Source organism: Macaca thibetana, chromosome 14 (assembly GCF_024542745.1).
Source record: "Macaca thibetana thibetana isolate TM-01 chromosome 14, ASM2454274v1, whole genome shotgun sequence".
NCBI classification, from domain to species: domain Eukaryota; kingdom Metazoa; phylum Chordata; class Mammalia; order Primates; family Cercopithecidae; genus Macaca; species Macaca thibetana.
In genome coordinates, this window is record NC_065591.1 from 104,456,877 (window position 1) to 104,471,107 (window position 14,231).

Sequence of the window (14,231 nt, forward strand, 5' to 3'; positions counted from 1 at the left end):
GAGAGAAACAGATTTGCAGGAGTGCGGAGTAGAAACACAGAGTTCAGTTTTGCACCTGTTAGGTTTAGGGTGCTTCTGGAATATTAAAAAAAAGAGATGTCCAGAACACCATTGGAAATGTGGGTCTGGAATTTGGGAGAGAGGTTGAAACTGAAGGTGAAGTTGAAGTCATGGATGTTCTCATATTTTATATGATGCAAGTTTGGGGACTTGGGATTTGTCATTGTGCTAAAATAGAGCACGTCAACTATTGACAAGGCTTTGCTGAGTTTGAAATGCAGGAGCATTTAATAATTTCAAAATATCTAACATATCTTCCTAGAGAACACTCAGAGAGGCCTTGGGGTCTGGCTCAGAAGAGGGGTCAGTTGATGACTGGTGAATTGAATCGGGGTTAAAGTCCAGTCCCTGGAGATCTGTCCCCATCTCAGTAGCTGATACATTATTTATTAAAAGTACTCCACTCACTTCTCAAGAAAAAAGAGGGCGTATAATAGAAGATATATACACATTAAGGAAGAGTAAGAAAATCCAGTTACAAATGAAGAAGATAATTATCCAGGACCTTCAACTAAGGATAAGACGTATCACAAAACATCACTGTGAGTTCACTGGTAGCCAGGGAAAGGAGGCCTAAAGCAAAGAATACCCATTTATCAGGAAGGACAGTCTGTTTCCCTAAAATTTAATTCAAGGAGAAACTCAAAACATCATATGAAGACCATCTTCAAAAAGATCTTAGAAAATACCAAATATTATTCTTAATATTGTTTCCTTGTTTAGACTAAGTTCATGATGTTAAATCCTATTTCTGTGTGGACATTTCTATGGATAGCCAATGTGATATTATATACCCTTAGCAAGGCCTCTCCTCTGCTTCCCCCACAGCAAGGCCAATCAGAGATGAGGAACTTTAGCTCCAGAGACAGTGTTCCTTAAAGACCAGGAGAAGGGAGAAAAAGCATTCTTAGATTGTGTTTAAGTGAAAGCTGAGAAAAAGCAATTTATGAGGCAACAGCCTATCCCCAACTCAAGAAGCAAAGTTCATGCCCCCAAACATTATCTGTGGCTTCGGGCTTCTTGCAGTTCTGTAGGAAAAAAGGGAAAATTGTGAGAGGATTCATTGCTTGATATAGAGCCGAGGAAAGGCCATTCCCAGCAAGACTTTGTCAGTACAAAGTCCCTGTGGGTCAGAGATTCTGACTAGCATGGGAAGCCAGAGCTCAGCAACACAGGTGTGTGCCAGCCACTCCTGGATTTTCATCCAGTTTCTAGGTCCTTACCAGAGGTAGTGGAGGCTTGGCTACGGAGAACAAGTAGAAATAGGCTTTGTCTCCTGAACCAACTCTGATTGGTGGTTGCTGCCTCAAACACTGTGCTGAGAGGGTTTGTGAGGCCCCACCTAGGCCCAATAGAAAAGTGTATCATTACCGAATAACAATGTCTGCCATAGACATGGAATCAAAGTAATTAATATACTGTAATTTATTCCTATAATTAATATTAATATAATTAATCAGCACTCACATATTAATGAACACAAATACAATTAATCGATATAATTAATATTATTTGCCATCTCTGGTTAACAATTGCATGTGGACTTTCCAGCTAGTACTGAATCGAGCACCGAGGACGGTTAACTTTGCCAGGGAGGAGCAGCAGAAAAGTGAAAGCTGTGACTAACCCTGGAATCCCTCCCCTCCAACTTCACTTGTACCTTCTGAGCCAGAGGGAAGAGATTGGGTGGCCTGAGTCTGTGCTATTAATTTGCCTGCTGGCTGTAACCCTACTGTGTGACCCTAAAGGGCTTATCTATTGCTCCAATATATATGTTTCCGGGTAAGACTTAAGATACGGGTTAAATCTTGGAGAACACTGGCAGGGTTTTACAAACAGCAACATTCTCAGTGGCCCCAGCAAGGTAAACAAATGAAACCCAACCAGGGTGTGGCAATGACAATAGGGAGGAGGCAACCTGAAAAGTGAGAATCTGGCCTAAAAGCCATCCAAAGCTACATTCTTGAAAAACAGGCTCTCTCTCTTTATCTCTCTCTCTCTCTCTCTCTCTCTCTCTCTCTCTCTCTCTCTCTCTGTGTGTGTGTGTGTGTGTGTGTGTGTGTGTGTGTGTGTGTGTGTGATGGGAATGGAGAGCCTGCACACACATCTGTAGCTGAAGTCAGCCCATTGGCAACCAAGTTGCTACATCTGCATGGAGGAATGAGTGGCTGGAGAATGTGTTGGCTCCATGTTTTGCTAACAAGATTGAGGTTCCTGGTGAGTGTAGCAAGCTCACATACTTGCTGGGGTTGATGAAGAGGAGCTCCATACATTTTGGCTTCCAAAGAAAGAGGAAGCAACGATGACGGCAGCTGTAAGCATGAAGTGGGATGCACTGTCATCTCCCCGGTGGAGGTTAGCTATGCAAGGTGGCAAAAGGCTCCAGAATGTTCAAAACTGAGCTAAGATTTTTTCAAAGAAACTATTTTGTATTTGTTCATAAGTTTAACCAGATTTCCAATGAAAATCCTAAGCGTTCTAACCACCTAGTGCAAGGGTGAGATGACATTGACTTGAAAGATTTTTACTTTAATAATTCCTGCTGAATATACTTAATTTTGGCCAGGACCTGGTCTTCTAGGGCCCACAAGGATGAGCTGGCTATAAAAGGACTCTGCAAATAATGAAACGAATTGTCCTGCTGAATGGAGATATTCAAATCTTATCCATCTGGATGCCGAATAGCCTCTGCCGAGTATGACTATTTGAATTTAGCACAATTGATATTGAGCTGTTCTTTCTGAGAGTAATTGGCCACCTGGTTCATGGCCATCCTGCTAATGTCAGTAATACTGTGTCATCAGTGTATTAAGAGCTACTTGTCTTCCAGTCTGGCAGCCAGCATTGATAGTATCTAAGAGCTGAATTACACTTAGTAGGTGTTGATTGCAAAACAAGAAAGCCGGGACCAAGCCCTCCTTTGGGTCATCTAAGGTTAAATTTGCTCAGTTACAGCCTCCTTCCTACCCAGTCATTTAACTTAGCACTGTGGCCTTTGGAGAAATGACACCCGTCTCATTTTCTTATGTGAATCAGGAAAGCAGAGCGTCAGCTGTGAGGGAAAATACCCATTAAATGTATAGAATCCACCAGATGGAATCATGAAGCCAAATGTGTTTCTGAACTTGGCATTATTTTAAAGGGTGAAGTTCAGAATGGTATCAGATAAAAGTTTGTTTAATTCTCAATTAGGAATTGTTTTTATGCAGTGTCGATGGCATTAGGACTTTTATGAGCTGTGCTATTGATTGAAATGATGCCCTCATTGGGTGTTGATTGAGTGATCTTTTGATTCCCTCTCTATTGACATGCTAATGATTAGGGGTACAGCCCCTCTCAAAGGCACCTGTTATTCCAAGGATGGATGTCTCTGACCTTGTACATTTCTCCCAAGACGCTGGGGGAGAAGAGGTTCTTCAAAGTCCTCATTAGCATAGTGTAGCTCAACCTCCAAGGGTGATAAATTTAAAGAACAGGAACACAATTAGGAAGATTTTTAAAAGGTTACAAATGGCGGATGTGTTCTGAGAATGTCTGGATCTACATGTCAAGGGCATCTAAGTTAGTCCTGAGAACAGCTGGAGCCCAAAGGCCAGCTCCTCTCTGTGCACTGAATTTACATACGCTTTGAAGATATTTTTAGCTTTTTCTACTCTTCTTAATATTCTCCTGCTTCTCTGTCTCATAGAGAGGGAATGCTACAAGCTTAGGATTCTGAGCTTTTGGCCTTCAGAAGTTCTGATGTTGTTTTCTTTTTCAGATCTACTGGGGATAAGCAAAAGCAGAAATTGATGAAGCAGCCATAAGCCTGTTTTACATAAAGCCCCTATACATGGGCACCAGGAGAGGGTGGGTCTACTCCTTTCTGGGGACGTCTGCTTACCTGGGGTTGCTCATTTTAAAATGAGATTAGCTGAGAAGATATACATTCAAGACACTGGCATAGTGCTACGCATATAGGACCTTAACAAATGTATTGTTTTTTTTTTTCTCTCCTTTTACCCCTCCCATGTGAAAATCGTGTATTTGAGATTCTGAATCAAGGTTATGGTGAAGACCACAGGAATTTTGGGAAGACAAACATCCACTAACATTCATTATTCATTTATTTTATTCAACAAGCAATTATTGAGCAGCACAGCATGCCGGGCATTGAGTTAGGTGAAATCCAAAATGATTAAGAAAAAAGAAAATAAAGACCTAGTCCCTGTCAATAGTCTAGAAGTCTAAACTGTGTGTGGGGCGGTGCATCTGTGTCTGTTGGGAAGTACAGGGGCCTTGTGCAGGCTGCTACCTCATTATGGTGTGAACCCAGAAAATCTGAGACAGGTCTCAGTTAATTTAGAAAGTTTGTTTTGCCAAGGTTGAGGATGCACCTGTGACACAGCCTCAGGAAGTCCTGACAACATGTGCCCAAGGTGGTCAGGGCACAGTTTGGTTTTATACATTTTAGGGGGAGATGAGACGTCACTCAATATACGTAATAAGTACATTGACTTTGTCTGGAAAGGCGGGACAACTTGAAGCAGGGCAGGAAGACTCCAGTGGGGGAGGGAGCTTCCTGGTCACAGATAGGTGAGATGGTTGCATGCATTCTTTTGAGTTTCTAAAGAGCGTTTCCAAAGGAGGTAATCAGATATCCATCTGTCTCAGTGCCCAGAGAAATAACTTTGACTAGAATGGGAGGCAGGTTTGCCCTAAGCAGTTTCCAGCTTGAGTTTTCCTTAGTGATTTTGGGGGCTCAAGATATTTTCCTTTCACAATGGTAACAAGTAAGTTCATGGTGTTCATTCATATCTCCTGTCCAAGTAGATCAAAGGAGAGCCAGAGACTTCTGGAGTGAGAGAGTACTGCTCTGCCATAGAAGCCTTGGGTTTGGCCCTGGTCCTGCCTCTGAGTTGTTGTGTGATCTTGGGGAAGTCACTTTGCCCCACGAGCCTTCAGGTCAGCAGCAGAATGCAGTAGGCTGGTAGCCGGAAGCACATAGGAGAGGCCATCCCCTGCATCAACATGTTCACATTGTTCATTTTGTGGTTGCAATCAAATGGGATGATAGGAAGAATTCTGCTCCAGGCTCTGAGTTCCAACCATTGGATGAGATGATCTCAAGCTTCTTACAGCTCCAGCATTCAAGAATTGAAGGACACAAACCACCCGCCACTCGGCCCTATGTTCTTCCCAGTAGAGTTAATCTTCCATGGCAATAATTACATGTGTAAAATAACATGACAACATTAACCTTTGGAAAAAGACAGATTTTATTTCTATGACAGTGAGTCATAGGCCTTTTGAGAAAGCATTTGGTGAAGCATCAAGTTACAAAGGAAGAATGAACCACTGCTAGAACCAGCCTGGACCTAATGCCAGAAGCTCCAGGGCAGGCAGTAACCTGGTTTTCTCATTAGAGTTGGGTCATGGACACTCATCGTCCTCCAAAGTCCATTTGTTCATTGGATGTACTGTGTACAAACACTGCACTGGACATATGTCCTTTGATAAGGAAGACATTTGGGGGTACTGGCTGCCAGGAGAGGTTCCATTTCCTACCTACATCAAAATGTCTTCAGGGTTGCGCCCAGGTCCTCTCCTGTCCTGAATTTGGGGAGTTAAGACTTCCAGTGTCCTTTGGACAGGACTCTGACCCAGGAGACAGGCCTCATGGCAGATACTGCCATCCTGACGTCTAACAATAGAGTGAACGGCAGGGTCGGGTCCTGGAGATGGAGACCTGCTCAGGGTGACAAGGCCCCCAAAGCCCTATTCAGACCTTTCTGGCTCAGGAAACAGTCCAGACATGACAACCCTTGAGGGGGCCCAGCAGAGATATCCAGTGGGGGCTGGATCTATTTGTAGTCAGTTTGCCTGGCTGTGCATTTTCATGAAGCCTGCCAGCAAGAAGTGCCTTTTAAAAAATCTGTGCAAGGAAGCCTTAGAGGATCTCTCTTCTCTCACCCCAGAGTAAGGACCGAAATCAAGTCTCAGGAGAGGCCATGACATCCTCCACTTCAAATCCCACATTCCATACCTTTCTCCAGGCCCAAATTGACAAGAGACAGGAAGGAACTGGAGGTGCCACTGAAGCAGGGTGGATGATCAGGCGACAGATAGCAATGCTCACCTCCTGGGCTCGTGCCGTGCTGCCATGGTCCCTGATCCAAGAGAGGGCAATACTCCACAGACAAATAGATATATAGGGGCACACACCAACGGCCATGCAGACATACATCAATACACTCAAGACACACCCAAACACACACTCTTTGTAGTGGACACTAGGATGCGCTACCTACATATGCCATTAGTAATGAAAGAGTTACTTCCCCTGCTGCTGGTAGCGCCAGAAGTCAGTCCTCAGTTGAAGGAAAGGAGACTGCCTTGCCCAGGTCACATCTCTTCCAGGGAAACTGGCATTCAATGGCTGGTTACGGAGGTAATGAGGGCCTGGCCTCCTTGCCTAGCTCAGGACATCAAGGGTCATCCTAGCTCCAGAGTTCCCATGGAGTTGGCTGAGGTCTTCCTTGGGGCTACATGTTAGCTCAAGTTCTCCCTCTGTACATTCTACTCCTGTCCTTTCTCTTCCACAGGCATTGGCCCCAAAGGCACCCCCTAATAAGGTGCTAAACTCAGTCTCAAGGCCGCTTCTCAAAGGATCAAGAGTACAATGCAGATACACACCCATAACCAAAGACACACACAGACATAATCACACACATACGCAGATACACACATACGCAGATACACACATACGCAGATACACACATACGCAGATACACACATACGCAGATACACACATACGCAGATACACACATACGTTCCTCAAGAAAACCAAAGAGTGAGAGGTGAGAGGAGGGTTTGCCCTGTGATTACAGCTGCGTGATACAATCCCTTTTACGATATGAATTTATCAGGCTTTTTCTTTCAAATGTTCACTTTTAAAAATCCAAAGTGAACATTTCATTATTATAGTGAGAAAGAGAAAAAATAAAGGTATTTGTGAAACCATTAGTAAAACCAGCTCTTCACAAATAACTCTCTACGCACAGGCCCTAACCCTCAAATAACTTGTGGTTTTGCTTCAGGCCTTCTACTGTCTTCGGGAAAATCTCTAGTGTCCCAGTTTATCACCACCAAAGGTACACTGCATTCTTCCCTGACCCCTGCCAAATTAGACCTTGAGTTTCAAAGATCTGGTCTACTAGCTGCACTTGTTTTAAAATTGTTATTCATCAAAAACACGAGGAACGGCTGATCAAAGTTCAGAAGAGCTCCATAGAAGGAACATTCCAACCTCAAGTGGATATTATTCCAACCCCAAACAGATAGGGTTTCTGAAAATAAGAAGGGCTTAGGAAACCTTGTTCCTGCTGTTGAGGACCTCTGGAAATCATAGATTCTATATTTTCATACCCTTGCTTCTGGGCAAGGCTTCACCCATCACAGATGTGGATGGTCTCTCAAGGGACCAGCAAAGTTTTGTGCTCTTCCTTGATGAGAAATCCTTCCTGTGTGCAGCTGGAATTTCCACCATGAAACTTCAGTCCGTTTTACTGTTTTCGTGTTTTGGCTTTGACCTCACTAGGGGTCAGCAGTCTGCTAGCACTTCATCATTGTGTCATGGACTAAGTGAGAGTACCAGGGCCTTGGATGTCCACAGGCTTGGCTCTGAGCCCTGCTCTGCTACTAACTAAGTAGACTGAATCCCACTGGGCCTCTGCCTCCTCTTCCTTAAGATGGGATAACAATTATAACAGTCCCAGCTGTTGGAGGGATCAGGGTGATTAAATGAGAAGGCACTCCATAAACTTTGGCCCTTAAGCCTTCATTTCTTGGCCTTGAGTTGCAAATTCCTTCATCCTTTTATTTTTCTCCAGTCCTTCTTCATTCTTCTCTACTGGCCTTTTGACTTTGTTTCCCCAGGGCCTGACACTGCAGCAGGCACGTGGTAAGTGCACAATAATTAGGTGTTGAATGACTGAATAGAGGAATAGTACGAGAAGGGGCGCTGTAGAGGAGAGGCCTGTACTGAACAGGAGGTCACCTCGAAGGTTCAATAGTACAGAGAATTGATGGACACTTTTTCTAGAATAGGAGAAAGACATCTCTTTCGTCGCTTTCCCTTCACCAACTCGCCTCTGCTTCTGTCCCTTGCCCCTTGCTACTCCTTCATTCTCCCAGTCCATGGCCCTCAATCCACATGTCCTGTGAGTCCCAGATCTCATCCTCTCCCACAGATCTCTCAACTCCATTCCAGTCTTTCTGTTGCTGCCTCCCTGGCTCAGCTCCTCCCTTGCAGACCCTGGGGGATCTGGGTACCCAGACTGCCCTCTCCCACCCATCCTCCACAGTGCAGCAAAGCCTTCTCTCTAAAGAGCAGCACTGTTCATCCCTCTCCTTCCCAAGCCCTCTCCTCCCCTAACATGGCACACACAGCCCTTTAAGACTTCCTGGCTTCCACAGCCCACCACCCCACCTGCACCTCATGTGTCCTGTTTCCCATACACATCGTGTGCTTCCACATCTCTACGCTTTTCACTTGTGTTCTCTGTGCCCCAAAGGCCCTCTCACAGCCTCCCTGCCCACCTAGTTACTCCTGCTCTCCTTCAAGATTCTGACCAGCACGGTCTCTCCCAAGCCTGGAGTCTGACTTAGGGGCTCCACTTCTGTGCTTCCCCAACACCCGCTGCCTCCTTCTGTCATGCCACCTGGCACTACAGCATTGCACCTATTGGTTCTCTTATCCAGATTCTCTGCAGGGGCAGTGTCTCATTTCTTAGTGTGCACCTAGCACAGCCTCTGGCATTTAGTAGAATCTCAATAAAAGTGGAGCAAATGAATGACTAAATGAATGAATGATTATATGAATCCTTCTCCACCATTGCCCTCTTTGAGGTGCCTTGGTGTGGGACAGATCCTCACCAGTCAGACAGGGGCCTGTGCCACACTGTATGAGGGCAGCTGGTGGGTGTGGGAAAATCACTTTGCTATACTGGATTTCTTTTCAGCTATGAGAAACCAAGAATACACAAGAGGATCTCACTTCCCTTGACTCTCTTCTTCCTCCAAAGAGTGGCTTCAGGCTTCACATCTACCACTGGTCTATTTTTTTGGGCTGCAGTTGTAGGGTGCAGGTGATAAGCCACTGGAATTCCCACATCCTTCTCCGTTTCCCTCCTGCCCACCTCCCCTCTCCTCTCTCACTTTCTCTGTCTCTCTCTCTCTCTCTGGACCAGTTACCAAATACTCAGCCTCCGGCTTGCATAACACGAATTCTGTCATCTGAGTCACTCCAATTTCTGCCTGATGACTGAAGATCATTTCAAACATTCTCTGAGCTCAATTTTCAGTGCCCAGTAGGGAGCATATCACTGAGTCACGACGTAACATGTCCCTTTCCTGTGCTTTCTGTGGAAGGCCAATTAAGCTTTTGCTGCAGAAGCCACAGAACTCCTGAGATACAGAGGAAGGACAGGCTCTGCCAGGACCGGCAGATGTCCACACCCAGGGGAGCCCAGAAGACCCAGAAGAACCCTCTTCTGGTCTCAGAGGGGTCAATAGAACCTCCAGAACTTATCTAGCCCATCACCCTGAACTTCCTCAGCATCACAGTCATAGTTTTGGTTGCCTTCACATTCAATTAATTGAATTTTTACTTGTATCTAACCTAGATCTTTCATGCTGCAGTTGCTTTTGTCTTCATATTTCCTTGTAAAAGTCACTTAGGGCAAGGCTTATCCTAGGAAAAACTGTGTGCTAGGAATTTAGATGCATGATTCCCCCATTTCCCTTCTTTCTGGACCCTTTACCCTCCCCCTGTCCCTGTTCTCCACAACACGGGCCCTTATGTTACCCAGGGACAATTTCTTTTTGGAAGAATTAATCCACTCCCATGTATTACTGATGTCATACCCATCAATCACCCCCAGGACCTATTTTCTCTCTAGAAGGGAGCGGAGGGCTAATGAATTTGTGCACCTCAAAGGCTTATATTCCTAATGGTGAAAATTTAGACACTAGAGTGCCCAGGATAATTTGGAACAAAGTGGACCAGGAACACCAAGTCAAATTCTTAGAATACTGGGGCTGAAAGAGAAGGTTGATATCATCTAGTCCCATGTCTTCTTTACACAAATGAGGAAGCTGAGGCTCAAAGAGGTCTTCACCTGGTCACTGGCAGCATCAGCATTAAAACCTAGTCTTCTGTTTCCTACTCTAGAGCTCTTTCCGTTGAAATCACAGTTAACCTTTCTTGAGCATATACTATATGCAAAGTATGGTTTTAATTGTTTTACAAGTATGTATTCATTTTTTAAATCTTTACAACCCTGTGAGGTAGATGTTATTATTATCCCCATTCTACAGAAGACGTAACTGAGGCCCAGACAGATTATGTCAGTCTCTTAAGGACACAAACTGGGAGGTGGTAGAGCCTCTGCTCATACCCACTACACTCTGCTCATACAGGCTTATCAACCAGATTTCATGAAGTCCCTTGAAGCCTTGTTGCAACAGCAATTTTCTACCATGTTCCTTTTTTTTTTTTGTCAGGCATCTGTGCCTTCTCACTACTAAACATGCATCTCACATTTCCCAGCCCGGCCTTAAAGTCCACCAACACCTCATTGAAAACCCTTGTTCCTCCAGGAGGTGCTGCTGATCCCTGACAGACCCGCCTGTTTGCACCCCTCTCCTGTGTTTGGTTGTCACTAGGGCTGTTATTAAAGCCAGAAATAGGATGCTGAGCTCTAGTCCTCCTCCAGACTTCTCACCCGGGAAGTTCCCACATGGCTGTGATATCATGGCAACCCCCTCCTCCTCTCATGATGTCATTCCCACAGCCCAGCTCTCTCCCCTCCCCAGATTCCACCTGCACCCAAGCAGGAGTCACAGATCATCTCACATGACCAGGAACAGTTAAGCATGACACCTGTGAGAAGTAGAACCTTTCTTTGATTGGGGCCAGAAACTATTCCCTCCCATCTGCCTCTGCCCCTCTTAAGAAGATAATTCATCCTGGCTACCACATGCTAGCCCCTCGTCTGCCTGGGAGTGAGGTGGGGGACTTCACATACAACTCCTTCTTCCCCTTCCCTCACCTCCTCTTCTTCATGGGACCAGAGCCAAGATCCTTCCACTCTGAAAACTCCTACACACATGTGGTATCTCAAATCAGCTGTGTGTTTGTCTTGTGTGTCTTTGTGTGTGTGTGTGTGTGTGTGTGTGTGTGTGTGGCTGAGCTGTGGACTTGTAGAGAACATGGAATCAGTCCATTGTTGGGAAGTTGGTTTAAAATAAACTAAGTTCCTGGGCATAGGATGGATGCTGGCACCAGCTTTACATGGGCCTGTTGCCCTTTTCCTCACATCCAGAGCAGTGAGGCTCTGGGTGTAGTCCTGGCATCAAGATTGGGGAAGGAATGGCCACAGGCCAAGGGCTGTGTTCTATACAAAGCGTGCATATTGACTAGATTACATCTCGCAGACATGGGATGCAGAAAGCCAGATAGGACTTCTTGTTGTTCCCCAACTTTTCTTTGTTAGCACGCAGGTTCGCAGCACTTTTCAAGTGTGATTCTGTGCTAGACACTCTGCTAGGAGCTGAGCATACACATAGGGAAGAAGGGCTACAAAATTGAATCACATTACAACTCAGATATGAGAGAAAATGAGCTCTATTATCTAAAACGAATTTGGGATTCTTTCCCAGAAAAAGAGGTGAAGGGTGGGGGAAAAGTAACTAAACGTCCAAACTGGTTTAGAGCTTGATCTCATCCAATAATGCCATAGCCCTTTTTAGAAATGCCAGTCTCCAAAACAAAAGCTGCTCAGTCTCCCACACTATTCCTCTGTCCTCCTAGTCCTCTTACTAAGGTGGAAGAAGGAAGGAGGGGGCTTTATGTTACATCATGGTAGAGGGAGAAGTTTCAGGGTCCTCCAGCCCCTTTGGTCTCCAGAGCCACACCCTTGTCCTCATGGTTGGTCTTTGATCTGTTGGCATTTTAAGCCAAGTCTGTGCCTTGTATACTTTGTGATCTAGTCTCTTTCTTTGGATTTGGTTAGAGCCTATGTCTCCCACTTTTCCTGGTGGACTCAGCCTCACTTTGGCCCTGCTGATGCTATGGGCCTCATAAAGTTGAGCCATGACTCTCATCAGGCCCAACCTGCATGGTGGTATCCACGGCCTTGCCCCAGGTCTATGGTGGCCTGCTGTTCAAGACCCCACAGAAGGGCCCCTGGCTACTTCTAAGTCTTGCCTTTGCCATGAAGCAGCCAAGGGTAGTTAGGTCAGCAAAGCCCTGCCTTAGGAGTTCCTTCTGCCTGTTTGCTACGGACTCCTCCAGCCTGCCAGGCTGCTTCTATGTCTGTCTTGTCCAATGTCAATAAATTCTTAACGGGATGGTGTATTAGTCAGGTTTTTATTAGCAGAATCGATTTTAGTGCTTGGCACATAGTAAGAGCTTAGTAAATGTTTGTTGGATAAATGAATGAGTGAAACGTGTTTGGCTGGGACTCCACATTATGAAGGCTACATAGCATCCTTTGGATAAAATTGGCATCTCAGAGAGAGATGACAGAAGTTTCCAGAACAATTGGAAGACGAGTTGTCTATGAGAGTAGCTAGTTTTGTTGAAAAATCGCCAGGGATCAGGCACTGTGCCAAGGGCATTAAAAACATGTTTTCTTACTTGAAGTCTACAACAACCTTTCGAGGTGGGGGGGGTGTGCTATGATTATCATCATGTTACAGATGAGTATACAGACCCAGAAATGTTCAGCAACTTGCCCAAGGACACACAGCTGGAAGTTGGAAGAGTTTGGCCTAGAAATCCATAGCCGAAGCACTGTGCGCCCTCCTTTCAGCCTGGAAGTGTCATAGGAGTTTCCAGTAGATGGGCATCCTAGGACTCAAAGAACTGTTAGAACTGTGAGAAATTCCAAACGGAATGAAATTCTGATCTAATGGAGCCTAAGAATCAGCAGGAGCCCAAGTCCAAGTTTAGAAAGTAAAGAAAAGACAAGTATAAATATAAAGAAGGAATTCTGTAAAAACTCAAGGCTTTAAGCAAGGTCAAATAATTAATGTCTTCCAGCAGCTTCCATCCTCTGAGAAGGGCCCAACCTACATGCCACCATGTTCCTTCAAGTGCAGGCAGACAGGGAAGTCAGGATAATGGATCCCTGAGCATGGCTAATGCATGATGGAAAAGCATCTTTCTCCTCTGGGGCTGGCAATGTAATTTCATACTAAATTTACTGTGGTTTATGTAATTCTTTTCATTCACAGCAGAAGGAGTTTCTTTGCTGCTTCCCTTTTCAGAAACTTGGAGACCATATATCTTTGCAAAGTGGATTTTTAAAAATAAAACAAAGAAGAAAAGATTAAACCAGAGAAGCTCCCAAGTTTTCTGCCTTCTGCCTGGACCAGCTTCCTGTGCTTCTTCCTTTCCAAAATTGATGTGGTAAATGTTATTGCAGTAGTACTGGCTCAGAAAAGCCCAGGCCTTCCAAGAATGCAACCTTCATGGAGAACTTCTGCGACTCTTTCTCCTCTGGGGAGGCTGGAGAGGTAAGATGTAGAAGGAGAGAGAGACAAAGAGACACAGAGAAATTTGGCTTGTTAGTGGCTTTCAGGAGAACGAGGCCAGAAGACACAGAGTCCTGGACCTTATCCACATGAGTCCCTCTTCTTTTTCTACTGTCTGTCTCCTGAGCCTTTTCTTATTGCTTCAAAGGACTTTGGTTGTCAGTTTCCAAAGTGCCCAAGCCCCTTTGTGTCCTGGAAGAATGTACCTCCTTCTATCCCTCAAAGAAGGCAGGCCTGAGCTAGGAGGTTGGGCAGAGAAGGGGCAGGTCAGACTCATGGGTGGGTGTCAGAGTCCTGATGACTGGAATTCTAAGGAGTTTGGACATCTCATTGATCCTTAAAAAAAAAAAAAAAAAAATCCTTACTGCCCCAGTCCCCAAACAGGAAATTCTGATCTTGAATTGATCTTAAAAAAAAATCCTCCCTCAAACCCCATGAAGCCCTGTAGAATCTTGTTTCTGCCTTTTTTTCTGACCTCATCTCATGCTATTCCATTTTTCCATTTCATGCCATTGCCTTCCACAACTGGCCCTGTGATTTTCTTTCTGCCTCTTTAACACACTAAGACCTTTCCTACATTTAAGGTAGCT

At 45.0% G+C, this 14,231-nt stretch overlaps 1 protein-coding gene and 1 long non-coding RNA gene across 19 annotated transcripts in view; one reads left to right on the forward strand and one right to left on the reverse strand.

Moving 5' to 3' along the window:
- TIMM8B (translocase of inner mitochondrial membrane 8 homolog B) overlaps positions 1 to 14,231 on the reverse strand; it is a 1,180,384-nt gene that overhangs the window by 550,744 nt on the left and 615,409 nt on the right. The window contains exon 1 of one of the 18 annotated variants that reach the window (XM_050757804.1): positions 880 to 883. The exons of the other annotated variants lie outside the window; for them this stretch is intronic. The gene's annotated coding sequence lies outside the window, so the exon portion shown is untranslated. Of the gene's footprint in view, positions 1 to 879; positions 884 to 14,231 lie in introns of those variants that run through there. 18 annotated transcript variants of the gene reach the window in all.
- LOC126935818 (uncharacterized) overlaps positions 1 to 14,231 on the forward strand; it is a 48,064-nt gene that overhangs the window by 11,922 nt on the left and 21,911 nt on the right. The window lies entirely within an intron of this gene.